This window comes from Pezoporus flaviventris, unplaced genomic scaffold, assembly GCF_033815535.1.
Source record: "Pezoporus flaviventris isolate CSIRO_AGI_PZ_B2104156 unplaced genomic scaffold, CSIRO_AGI_Pfla_v1 ptg000323l, whole genome shotgun sequence".
In the NCBI taxonomy this organism is placed as follows: domain Eukaryota; kingdom Metazoa; phylum Chordata; class Aves; order Psittaciformes; family Psittacidae; genus Pezoporus; species Pezoporus flaviventris.
The window spans coordinates 138262-149097 of NW_026892870.1; the positions used below are offsets into that span (position 1 = coordinate 138262).

The 10836-nt window shown below is 43.6% G+C and overlaps 1 long non-coding RNA gene across 1 annotated transcript; it reads right to left on the bottom strand.

Annotated features, from left to right (window-relative positions):
- Positions 1 to 8832: 8832 nt before the first annotated feature.
- On the bottom strand, positions 8833 to 10122 carry LOC133263459 (uncharacterized). The gene is made up of 3 exons (XR_009741494.1): positions 10015 to 10122; positions 9144 to 9204; positions 8833 to 8963 (listed from the first exon to the last, which is right to left on the bottom strand). It is a non-coding gene; the product is annotated as an uncharacterized LOC133263459 (long non-coding RNA).
- Positions 10123 to 10836: the final 714 nt, after the last annotated feature.

The window sequence follows — 10836 nt, forward strand, 5'->3', positions numbered from 1 at the left end:
ACTTTCTCACATTGCATTTAACAGCGATTAAGAAATACAATTAGGATAGCTCTCACAGCAGGGAAGTATTTGTAACACCTCCCTCTGGGTCACAAGTCAGCTTTGCATACTTGCATGGTGTTTGATTAGCCCTTACTTTATACACAGGTTCTCCTGATGTAGCCAGAAAACTGAATGAGGTTTTTCAAGGAGGAATCCCAGAGCTGTGGGCTTTGAGCAACTCAGGAGTCTGCAGGGGGTAACCACAAGCTCTAAAACACTTGTGTCGCTCACAGGAAAACGCTCTTGCTATGCAGAGATGTGTATGAAGGGCCACAGACAAGACTGAATACTTTCATTACTTACAGAACTCAGGCAGACTTCATCCCAGAGCTGTATGCCATGGCCCTCTTTGCATGACAAAGAACAATTTGTTTGCAAAACCTGACTGTCCCCTTTCTGCCTTTCCAGGGACAGACAATGGCTGCTGTCAGGCAATTCAGAGGCGCTCTGTGTTCTCTCACTCCTTCCCTACATTATTCTGTACAAAACACACGTGGAGCCCACCCAAGCTAACTAAGCGACCATTAACATCAGGTTCACAGAGCATACAGCCAAGAAAGGGCATAGTCACTCTTTGCTGAGGTTCCTTTTTCACCCCTTGAAGCCAACCTTATGTAGTATAAAAGACCTTGTATGATCCTCTACCTTGGCATGGGTTTTAGTCCAGTTCTTTCTAATGACATTGAATTCACTATCCAGTTGGTACATCACACGCAAATGGCCACTGAGGAAGAGTGCACCGGTGCAGCACGTGCCAAGTGACCAAATAGCCCTTTTAACACTGGTTTGGCTAAGGTGAAAGCAGAGACTGATCCGGTCTTGTAGACCAGAAGACTGTTCCTCCAGAGAGGTACACAGATAATTAATTAATTGCAATGCTTTAACTGCACAGGAGCATAAGACAGGAAACAGGTACCTGGCTGAATGCAGAACCTCAGCATTTCCCAATCCCATTACAAAAATCCTAAACCCTGACTCCTGAGAACCATAACATCAACAGAGAGGGCAGAAAACTACAAGCAAGTGCACACAGAGAAACTCAGAGCTAACTCCATGTGCTCTAACAGAGCTCTACTTCCGAGGCCCTCAAGGCCTTAGCTTATTTGCAATTAAATCCAAGGGCGTGTTAAATCCATTTCTCCTTTCTTATGTTCCCATTAAAACAAACCTAAACCAAACTCAAACCACAACTAAGAGTTGGCACTGGATAAACCAGGAACCACTGTGAATAAAGCCTATCCAGATTTCAGAAAACACAAAATGAAGAGGCCTCCCAACTCTCACATCCTGCTCTGCTTTCCTTTGTAAGCAGAGCTGAAAAGAAGAGCCTTGGACCACACCACATCACAATGTCTACTCGTGGAATTCTCCTTTTCCCTCTGCAGACTTATGCATTTCCAGAAAAAAAGGTCTTTCCTAAATTAAAAGCCCCAGCCAAAACAACACCACTCCTCTACCACTAGTATATGTCTCTCTGGAGACAATCCAATGACAGAGCAAAGCTGGCAGCTGTAGCTCTTAGGCTCCTATTAACAGTGCCCCACACTGGGCACACACCTCCTTTCACCCAGGATTCATGGGGCCGCTAACAGCATCTGTACTCTTAAGGCAGGGAGCTGGGAGATAAGAAATCTCTTACTGCAAACGAGAAATCTCTTATAAGCACCATGCAATGGCGATCAGGATCCGACTCCTTAGGAAGATCAGCATCAGTATGATTATGACCTCAGCACCATAAAGTATTACCCCTGGAAACACACAAAAGTTAGGTTTATGAAGAACCAAACCAATAGGCTGCCTCTGTAATTCCCCCCTCTCCCCACCCCTTGTGTTTTGCACTATTGTTCATGAACTCCATAGAATTCCCTGCTGGAGCAGCTCTTTCCTTCTCTCACTGCAGCTGCCAATCATCAACCCCATTTCATAGCTTTGGGGGGGGAAATTCTACATGCCCAGAGTTTGTCAGAATGGGCACCACCCTGCCAGTACACCCCTAACAAATTCTGCTTTTCATAACAAGCATTTTGCACGTTTATACTCTAATGCTGCTCATCCGTGGTATTTAGATACAACAAATAAAAAGGAGATGAAGAGTCAACTTTGCCTGAAGAGTGCAGTTTTCTGATACATACTCCTTTAACATTTACGTGTACTTAAATCAACAGGCTTGTCTGAGCGTTAGCTTGGCGTGAGCTCCTTTCCCCTCATTCCTGTCAAAAAAAACAAAGAGGCTTGTGAAGCACTTCTGAAAACAAAGGGGCTTTGGGTTTTTTTTTGTCCAGTTTTGGTCAAATGATTTTCACCTTCCAGCTGTGATGCTGGAATCACACAAACTTGCTCTGAGGTTAGAGAGCTGAGAGCACCATGTCCCGAAACATTTCCTCTCTTAGTTGTGAGCAGTGTTTGATTCATAACCCAGATCTTGTTTAAAGAGTTGGCTTCTCTCTGATTTTTATTTGTGTCACTTCAAATCCTACTGCTGCAATAGGAAGCAAAAGAATTCTCTGGACTCCACCTCGAGAAGGCAGAGTCTTAAATGCCTGAAGCACACCTCCTCTCACCCTGAGACACATCCCTTAATTCTGGGTGCCTCAGAGGGTTAGGCAACAATTAAACCAGCCCAGCAGTGGTGGATGGTTACACACAGCAGGCCCTGTCTCCTCCAGCTGAAACCAAGAGTTCTGTGGAGGGAGAGGAAGACAAAGGGAAGGTATCCCTCAGCCGTGGCGTCTGGAGGTTTGCACAGGGACAGGGGAATTGGCTTCAGGTCCCACAGCTTTGACACAGCCTCAGAATCCAGACCCAGATAGTCAGAGATGATGTTCAGTTGCGATCCCCAGTACTGAGAGCAGTACCCCTAGCCATCAGAACTGAATGTGGCAAGTGACCCCTGGGGTGCTCAGAGCCACAGACTTTCTTCAGAACAAAGGTTTTGTTACACACATTTCAGCACCTATTTTTGATATGCTTCTCCATGAAGGAATACATAGGCAGGTTGCTTTGCAGTTGGTCTCAGCCCAGTTCAGACCTTTTAAGTTAAGGTAGCTTGTCCCCATTAGTAGTACCTCAATTCACTCATCTGAAAGTGACACTGACCTCTGGATAAACTGTACATTGGCTGCTAAGTATCAGGCAGGGGAGTTACACAGAAAGATGGAATAAAATCCTAATATTCTCTAGGGCCAGCATGCTAAAAAGCTCTGCCTCAACAATATGCAAAGATGCTCCTGAGCTCAATGATCCAACACAGTTACCTGAAGACACAAAGCAGAGAAAGCAGACTAAAGGAGTAAACTACTGCTCTATTCATTTAGCTACCAATTGGGAGAAGCACTGCTTTAGGCTATGTGCCATTCATCATCAGTTAGTGCCTTCGGGCCTGCTCATAGAGTAGTAACAGCAGCACAAATAGTATTTGACAGGTATTTGTTCTCTCTTGTGCCCCTCCTTGTCTTGTTCCAGTAGGATTGTTTTAAATACACTGCCCTTGTAAGAGAAAGCACTGAAGCACTTCTGAAAACCAGAAGTGATGACATTTGTGATGGTTCATTACACAGCCACAGGACAGCCTCCAAGAAAATGCAGTCACCTGAATGTAAACAGGTCTACAAAAGATGCACAGTTATTCGTCTCATTTCTGGGGCCCTCCAGGAGGGGGCATAAACAGACTGAGACAAAAATGCCCCTCCTTATCTTCATCGGGACTTAGTTCTTGCCTTCTGCTTCCTCATTGTGAAGACTGAACACCCGGGAAGTAGAATGCTAGGAACACAAGCCTTTTTCACTCTCATCACTAGTGCGACTGCATTCTGGCCCCTTACACATATGCTAGTCGCTTTGCAGAAAAGGTAGATTTTTGTACTATACAAAGAAAGTGAATTCTGATTACTTCTATGAGCAACATATGTAGAGGAGGAGATTTAACAAGGCAGAAACTGTAGCAAGACAGCGACTGAATCTTCTGAACATCCCTTAACGGATACCAAGTTTAAAGGGCACTTACTAAATGCTAACCATGTTTGCCTCAGCTGCAGGTGCACTCTCAAGTCTGTCTGGAATTCAGTACCAGAAACAGTGAGCTCAGATCCAGGTATTCCTTTAAGATGGTCGTACTCCCAGCGACAATGCCAGATGCCTGTTAAAAATCAATCAGTATCAAATGAGCGTTTTTGAAGAGTGCCAAGACAAGGTTGGGGTTATTTAAATCTTTGACAAGTGAAGCGTTTTGTCCTCAGCATGTCAGGGAAGCAAAACTAAACACGCGTTACTGCGAGACTAGCCAGCTATAACATCACATCTACAGATAAGAAAGATCAGAACAAGTGAAAGCGGACTAAGTACACTGGGGGTAAATAGTTCAGGTTACTACATCTGGGGCTAAGTATCAGCACAGCTGGATTCTTACTGAATTTCGCTGCCATTTAGGCCCTTCTCATTTAATTGAGTCTAAACCTAGGCACTAGTTCTCCCAACTACAGCATTTAACTGATGTAATCACTTACTTTCCTTGCCCAAAATCAAGCAATAAGGAAAAACAGCCTCAGAGCCTGGAGGATTACACCTAACATAACCTATAATTCCAGTCACGCCAAAGATGAAAATCCAGAAGAGAATCCCAGCTGTGAACCTCAATAACACAAGGAAGAGCAGACTCACAATCATTGCAACGAACAGCCCACTAGAAAGACAAGAAACAGAAACCCAGGCAGAACAAGTGTGAGCATCTTTCTTGCACGCCTCTTACTCCAAATGAGGGTCCCTTCACCTCATGTAGGAGAACGTTTTGCAAAAATGTATTTCAAAATCTTCCTTATGAAATATTTCCTCATGGCTCTCTGCTGTTAGAAACAGACAGATTATATATGATGATCTGGACACAGCCACAATTGTCTGCGTACACCGAGTTCTCAGGGCGTCTGAATGGGACCAGCACACGTCTGGTTTGGTCATTTACACTGGCTGACCAACTCACTGCCTTTTCCAGGCCATGGCCTAGTCTACAGCACACAAACTTAAATGGGAGAAATACCTGGGTGTGGGGAGGTTACTGGTTTATGTCCTCCATTTAAAATCCCTGCTTGCACAGAAACAAGATTAGGAAAGTAACATTTGAGGAGCTTTCCTAGAAAAAAAAGAACTCATTTGAGGAGGAAAACCAGTGATCCTTTCTACCCATCGGAGAAGAAAATGATCAGGGCATAGTGAGCCATAAAAAGAACCTGTTCAGAGCCATCAGTGGGACCCCTAGGATGGACATCTCCAGTGTCTTTATCAAGTCTGTGCTAAGGAAACATTTGCTTTCATTTCACTCCCAGAAAGCAAGTCAGAAAGGAAAGAATGACTGCAAAAGGCCTTTACTCAGCAGGTTTCTTCTAAAGCAATGCAAATAAAGCAGTGGGAACAATGGTTCCATCCAACAAAGATCCCGCTCAGATGATTCACAGAACATTTCATTTCTCGAGAACTTTGAGGTGTTACATCAGAATTTTGTGTTAGAACAGCCACAAAAGAAATGAAACCCTTTTCTTCCCTGTGGTCAGGAACTTCTCTTCTGAACGTTCCCAGTTTATTTAGCCAGTGACTAAAGATAACAAAAGGGTCACCCTGACCACAAACAATCAAAACCGGATGTCTTGGGCAAACTAAGCCAGACGGGCAGAGCGACAAGAAAAAGAACATCAGTTTATTTAGTTAAGCCTTTGTAAACTGGTCTTAAGTCCTAGCCCCTTAGAGGCTTCCCAGCATGATGCGTGTTCCCTTTCTGAATGGCTTGTTTGAAATTCAGAATGCATTCCTCAAAAAAAGCACTGTCATTTTGGAGTTCCTGAATCTCTTCTTCAAGGTAGTAAGATACCTTTATCTACGGTTAGCTTCAGATTTGCTCTAGTAACACCAAAACTGAATGAATACATGGTAACAACCGTCATTAATAGAGTGCTTCCCTTAAACTGAGCCTTGAAAGCAGCAGTTCTTTGGGAGTAGGATAAAAAGAACAGAGCAATTCCATATTAGATTTTTCATCCCACCTCCTTTCACCATCAGGCCTTCACTCTCATCACCCAAACTCTGGCACTTTCATATGCTTGCCCAGAAATCACTGGATGCATGCTGTCATTTGGTGAAAAGTGTGAGGAAAATTCTACCCAACTACTTTAAAAGTAACAACAATCCCTTATAAAAGTATCCTATTTGAAATGGGGAAACTGGCTTCAGTATGGAGAAAGTCTGTTCAGAAAATGGTCAAGTCTCTCTCCAGCCCATCTGTTGAGCAGCATCTCCTTTGAGAGAATCTGCACCATGAGTCTGATTTCAATAACAGATCTAGAGGGAACGGCCATTTAGGCATATATACTCACAGATCTGCTGCAGCAAAATAGCTACTTCTTTTGTTTTGGTGCTGCATTTTTACTAATTGCTCATTATTGAGTAAGAATTGCAAGATAAAGCTAACTCTGTTCAGTAGTTTTTGTTCTTTAAGTTGCTTTGCCTGCTGCACTGGATTTGTGTATTACAATGAATTTAACTACATATTGCTAGTATCAATTTGGAAATTGGGATGTGTTTTATAGAGATACTCACGACATTTAGCAACTGCAATTGGTTTGAAAGTCTCGTAATCAAGAATTTTTAGGTTTGGAATTACCAGGCAGATGGGTCCTGCAACAGAAGACAGCAGCACCTCTTGGGTTTCTGCCTGGTAGGATATTAAAAAGCTACTCCAGACCATACTGTATGCATGTATGCTGTGCTATCCTTACCTCACATACAGAACCATAACAACATTACGGCAAAGCTTAAAAGTAGGTTTGGTAACAAACACGTACGTGATCAATTCTTCAATTCCCTACACATTCCATAGTGAGTTTGGAAAAACATAAAATTACCCATTAGAATCTTACATTAAAATCCAGTACCAAGAAATAGCATAGTCTTCAAAACTTTTTACTCCAATTGATCTTGCATCCAGGATATTACTCATGCTGCTGAGAAAAGACAAGACTGCTAATAGCAGAGAAGCAGAAAACTGCTCAGTGAAGCAAAAGGAGGACTTCCTGGAGTTGTTTTCCTGTCCTGAAAAGTGCTTGCCCATATTAACGTTTCCTCAGAAGAAATGAAGAATCATCTTGTCAAAGAACAAACAATGTAGCTGTAGATGCCAGAAGAAGGAAACTTCCTAAGGTGCGGGTGCTAGCACTGCTGGGAAGGTGCTAGAATGCGGCAGCCTCAGATCGAGAGGTAAGAAAAGGTACCCCTGTGCTCCAGACTGCCTGAGGATGGAGAGTTGCTACCCAGCACTGGAGATGCTTGCTGTCCATCTGCAAGGGAGGTGCTGTCTGGCATCAGAGCCCAGGACGTTGCCTTTTGACCTTCAGACGTGTGCTAAAACCAGGAGCATGCTGATGAGGTGAGATGCAAAAGTACTAGGACAATCCACAGTACTAGGAAGGCTGCTGTAGGAAGGAAGAGCTGAGGCCATCACTGGCTGGCCCGAGTCCTGCTGCATGAAGACTTCAATTTGAACCTCCTTTAACTTTCCTTGCTATTAATTTTGGCTAGGAAAACCAAGTGGAATGTTTTCAAAACTGTCAGTCATTCTGAGGAACACTAAAGCTTGTGGCTCCTTGTTCATTTCTGCATAACACAGTGCTGGGTTTCCCTACTGGAACTTTGCAAGTGCTCAGGCACAGAAACCATCTACCAGGAAGTCTCGTCCGGGTACCCTCAGCCATTTGATACAACAGATTCTGATCTTTGTTTTCCAATTTCTAAATTATTTCACAGTCTCAGAATCCAACACACAAGCACTTAAGAAGGGTAAAACCTACTTTGCAGCTCCCCTGAGGTCGGTTACGTTTCTTGTTTTCCCTCTTCCATCTTTGAAGGTAGTCTGATTTGCCACAGCCAGCACACCACTCTTCATGGAGAAGTCCAGGAAGCATCTCTTCAGAACTATTCAAAATACCAAAAGAAAGCAGGAATGGAAAGCAATAGAAAAAGGAAGCAATGGAAAAAAAGACAGAAACTATGGGTAAGACAGAGAGAGGAGGAGTTTATAAAAGAGAGAGACAAGGACAGACGTTCACATACTCATTTATGTTGCCCTGCTCTTTGCTGCACCAAATCCTAGGTTTCATTCCAAAGGGAAGAGTAGGTTAGTCCTCTTACACAGCTGTACGTCACCTTTATCTACTGGTTCTGCACTTTCCTTATCAGGTTCCAATAAGCACTGATGCCTGGGCTCAATATTCAGTCTGCAATATCTACTCCCCCACTTATTCTCAGGAAACACTTAACTAACATGTCTCTTTTCTTCCCTCTCTGATCTTCACCTCTGGCTGTAGGCAAAAAGAAGGTAAGAACTTCTTTGCAAATGATTTTCTGTCTTTTGGGTCAGCACATCATTTTTCATACAGATTTTTAATTCTTTAGCGCTTCATCCATTATTTTCTCTTTTTGACAGCCTGGGCCTGCTTTACACAATCTCTATTTTAAAGCATGGAAAAAAGTAACAGCACTTCCTTATTTGCATGAGCTTCTAGGTCAGTGACAGATACTCTTGAGCTCTGAGACCTCTGCCTGTCTACTCAAAAGCACCTGCTGACCACAGTGACACAACCAGCTTTTTGTCCCCTTAATTCCTCTGCTGCTCTCCATAGGCAGCACTATGTGCAGCACTGAAAAGCAAGCTGCCCGGTTAACTGGGCTCAAGCACCACCTGAACTTCAACAGCTGCCCAGAGGAGCTTTCCTACAGTCGTGGCATTTCCTTCCTGACAACAGGTTGGCTTGGGTTCGGTTGGGTGCTCACATGTTTTGGAAGGAACAGTTTGCACCGTAAACCACTTCTTATCAGTAATGATTCAAGAGCAAGAAAGAGCTCAGCTTGACCCAATCACACTCCAAGTGTCCATGGATGGCTCTCTAGAAAAAATGATGATAAAGCTTCATACTTTCAAACTGTTTAAAACTGAATGGAGGCCACTGCCAGGTAAAAGCCAGCTCCTCGTGGTCTTGCCACAGAACACTTTTCAGGCTGGAGTTGTGATTTCATGTGAACGCTTACAGTCTGCTAAGATGTGTGTAAGATACAGAACCACTCACAAGGCCTGCTTGGAATTAACATCAAAGGACAACCTTCATCACGTAGAGCTTGAGCAACAGACTGAAAAGGGGAAAACTGGGAATGCTGAATACAAGTTACCTGACTGGGTTTAAACCACGACAATAGCAGAATTAACTACGTGGGTTTTGTTTCCCACCCACTCTGAGAAAATGCCCCAAACTGGACTCTGTAGCCTCCTCCCCAAACTTGACTGCTGGAGCTGCAAGACACATTCATGATGTGAGAATCCAGCCTCTCAATGGGATTTGGGAAAAGACTATTCTTTACTTTTCTAGTGACAAGAAAGAAAAGACCTCTTCACTTTGGATCGGCAGGTAAAGCAGCAATGACTGGGCAATCGCTCCTTGCCTCCCCCTTACTTTTCTCCTAAAGAAGAGTAAGAATTTAACACAACTAACACAGCTTTAGTGCAAGGCGGTTTAGAGATGGGAGAAATCACACAGTACCTTTGAGTCCAAAATCAGTTCCACGAAAGACAAGACTTCTTTGCCTAGCTAAATTACTGAGGAGCTCTACACAACAGGAGCCTTAAGAACTGGTTTGAGACACTCTGCTCCACTGCTGCAGGGTACTTAAGTACTAAAGGATACTTCTCACAGTACTGCAACCACATGGGTAGCTGCAGATACTCTTTAAGGAAACAGGAATCACTGAAAGAGTTAGAGATGGGATGTGCATACAAGACCTTCATCCCTGACCAAATCACTGTCAAAGCGTATGTATGGGACAACTCCTTATATGGTGAGATCAGAATAATTCAAAGCTTTGCTGTAGCTCAGTAAAACCATGCTTATTACACATTGCTTGAAGAAACAAAATGTATTCCATCTCCTCCTGATACACACAGACCTTGTGAGGACTCTTAAAACCAGGTCTGCAGAACTGCTTCAAGTAATTCCACTGATCGGGTTTGTATCTGTAGGAAGCCTGAATATCAATGTAGGTCACAAACCTGCCTGGGCAATGTGAGACATAAGCTGCAAGAAAAGAAGACACACTGGGGGTAGAGAAGGGTAAGGAAAGTCAGTGCAACCAGAAAGCAAGAAAAAAGGCCACCTGCCAAACTGCCCTGTTCTATGGAATTGCCTTCAGTAATGCTTACTGCAGCATTTGGAAAGGGACACAATGCATTTGCCAGTGCATTTTGAAGGGTATGAATTTTAAAATCAAACAAATGTACGTCTAGTTCTTAAGCACCATGACTAAGAGGCATCTTTCCCTCCTGAGCAGCTATTTCCATGCAGAAGTGCTCTCTTGAGATCAACGGATTCACTTAATTCTCACAATTCAGGATTTAAAACCACTGGGAAACAGAGATAAGCAAAGCAAGCCGCTCGGCAGGTATCCCAGGAAGGTGTGCTTACAGCTGCCTGCTCCCAGACCTCTCAGTCTCCTCTCGAATGGCACTGCCTAAACACCAGAAATAAAACCCCAAGAGCTTCTCCTTCGGGTCTTTTCTGTTACTTGGTGCATGTTGAGAACAACTAAGAACCAGGCAGCAATGCTTTAGGACTACTCTTGCTCCAAGGTGGAGAAAAGAATTAATGATCCAAACTTGGGTACTTAGAAGCTGTGCCATCTGTGATGCCATCTGTAAGCTGCGCTGATCCGTTACCAAAAAGATTCTCTGAATGATGAAAACAACTGCATTTACTGTGAGGGTGGGGAGGC